This window comes from Camelus dromedarius, chromosome 15 (genome assembly GCF_036321535.1).
Source record: "Camelus dromedarius isolate mCamDro1 chromosome 15, mCamDro1.pat, whole genome shotgun sequence".
Classification (NCBI taxonomy): Eukaryota; Metazoa; Chordata; class Mammalia; order Artiodactyla; family Camelidae; genus Camelus; species Camelus dromedarius.
In genome coordinates this window covers 14361474-14364245 of record NC_087450.1, presented here as the reverse complement: position 1 = coordinate 14364245, position 2772 = coordinate 14361474, and the positions used below count along the sequence as shown (strand labels likewise).

The 2772-nt window shown below is 43.6% G+C and overlaps 1 pseudogene; it reads left to right on the top strand.

Annotated features, from left to right (window-relative positions):
- The first annotated feature begins 442 nt into the window (after nucleotides 1-442).
- LOC105088944 (10 kDa heat shock protein, mitochondrial-like) lies at nucleotides 443-848 on the top strand (annotated as a pseudogene).
- The last annotated feature ends 1924 nt before the right edge of the window (nucleotides 849-2772 follow it).

The window sequence follows — 2772 nt, the reverse complement described above, 5'->3', positions numbered from 1 at the left end:
TACATCATTGGAAAGGGAGGCCACTCGGGAGAAACTCTCACACTAACATTCTCATCTTGGAGATGTTGATTCTATGTTGTTTAAAAGTGAAATAAAAAACAGTATCATTTTCCTTTCCATGGATGTGTATTTTTTTTTCACACAACTACTAAATTTTGAAGACACAAATTTTAACTAAATTGTTTGAACCCAACTACTTAGTAAATGATGCCATTAGGTATTTCTTTTGGCCCAGGGACACCATGTACCACTTACAGAGAGACCACGGGCACCATGAACTGTGAAGGTTTGGGAACCTCTGGCTTATTCAATATTTGTTGATTGACTGACTGACGGCCTCAGAGCTGTAATTCTGTGTCTCATCACTTTACCTACAAAGTGCTACAAAATGAAAAAAAAGAGACAGAGAGGAAATAAAGTATGAACTGTAGCATCCAGAGTCATGGCAGGACAGGCATTTAGAAGATTTCTTTCTTTCTTGGACCTAGTATTAGTTGCAAGGAGTGCAGCTGAAACTACCCAAAGGAGGCATTATGCTTCCAGAAAAATCTCAAGGAGACATATTGCAAGCAACAGGAGTAGCTGTTGGATTGGGCTCTAAAGGAAAGAGTGGAGAGATTCAACCAATGAGCGAGAACTTTGGAGATAAAGTTCTTCTCCCAGAATACAGAGTCACCGAAGTAGTTGTAGATGACAAGATTTATTTCTTATTTAGAGATGGTGACACCCTTGGAAAATACGTAGACAGAAATGTCACTGTTGAAATGGCATCACGTGAAGCTGTCCAGTCCACCGAAGTTCTGAAATCTTCTCATCAGGGAAATAATTTCCACATCTCTCTTTTATAACCAACCACTGATATCCAAACTAATGACACCCAGTGTCTCTAAAATTTAGTTTCACTCTACTGACAGAAACATTTCTAAATAAAAATATATAAATAAATGGTTAAACCAACCCCCCCCCAAAAAAAAACAAAAACAAAAAAAAGGGGGGGGGAAAGCGCTCACTTGGAGAAAACTGAACTCAGCTGGTGCTTTTCCACACAGAGAAAAGTTCTGCTCCTGAATTCTCATTCTGAGTATTTATTGTTTACTGTACACTTACCGTTACCCGGCCCCAAGCTTCTATTTATTCGTTTTTTAACACAGCCTCACTAAATCCTCCCAGCAATCTGATGAGGGAGATCGCTGCTCACATCTACACAGGAGGAGAGCAACCCAAAGAGGGTAAATGGTTAATAAAAGATCCAAAAGCAGATTTGCTTTATATTATCACTCATTCTCTTAATAATCATTATGATGATGACAATGATAACTTTAGATAATTTATCATGGTTCACTATAACTTTAGCTATTTACTCCTTTATTACTCTCTCTAAAATTTGAGCTTTAGCAATGTGCTAGGTATTGTGTAAGCAGTTTACACGGATCAGTCGCTTTCATGATAATAAAGTCCCAGGAAGGAGGTACTGTTAAAATGATGACTCCTGTTTCACTAAATAAATAATTACCATAAGCACACAAATGAAGGGCAGTTGGCAAAGTGACGGGACAAGCCCAGCATCTCACTGCTGTTGCCAGTGAAATCAGGTTTTGAATTCAGTCTGGGCTGCTGCTAATCAGGCTGGCAAAATACAAGGAACTGTAAGGGGAAAACCTGGTTACTAGACGGAGAAATTACTTAGGCAATTGAAGGCATGTATTGTCTCTCCCTGTGAGGGCTCTAGAGGCAGGTCCGGGAGGGCAGTTCCACAGTGTCTCAGGAGCTCAGGCTCTCCCAGGCTACCCCTGCCCTCGCCAGCCTCAGACTTTGGGCTTGGCTCGTGCTGGTCACCTCGTGTTTCCAAAGTGGCCGTTTCAGCGCCAGGCGGCTTGATCACATCCAAAGTCAGAGCAGAAGACAAAAGCCCTTCTCTTTTTGCTCTGCTGTCCTTTCATCTGGAAAAAGAAACACCCCCAGAAGACGTGCCCTGACTTCCCATTGCTCAGAGCGGAGCCAAGTGGCCGCCCATCCCTGTAAAGGGGGGAAAGTGCACTCTGGCCAAGTGGGGCAGGACCCCTTGGTTTGTTCAGACCAGTGATGAGCCACACCATGGTGTGAGCTAAATTGGAGTTCTCTCAGCAAAGCAGTAGGAGTAAAGCAAGGGATCTGATTTTTACCTGCCATGAGCATTAAATAAGGTGATGCTCTTGGAACACTGACATTTAGTAAGAGCATAATAAACACGAGCTTTAAATAAATGTTTATTTCTATCTTAATCATTTTTAGTCCTGTCTCATCACCCGCTGGCTGTAGCAACCCAGTGTCTCACGCATAGTCAGTTCACGCTCGCTCTTAGCAGCGCACACCTGTGCTCTCCGCGACACGGATGAAGGGACTGATTTTTACAGGTGAAGCTGCAGCGGAAGATGTGATCCACAGGAGGCGCAAGGGACCCAGAGCGTGAAAAGAGAGTTAAGGGTTTGGAACACTTAACAAGTGGAAGATGGAGATGACTGATGACCCTTGGCAAGAGTGTTGGACAGTCATGTGGTCGGAGACTCTGAGGCTGTAGCAAGTCTGCCTCCATCTCCTGGCTGCATGGTTTCCTCAAAACAGCCCAAGAGCTGGAGTGAAGAAGGCAGAGAGTCATCTAAAGCCAGGCTTGGAGCTTTGCCTAGTGGATGAGCTTAAAGGACAAGGAGACGAGGTGACTTGAGGATGTAAGCCCAAAGGTGGATGGACTGATGGTCAGTGGACCCATGACACAGACATGGAAGTGAAACTTGA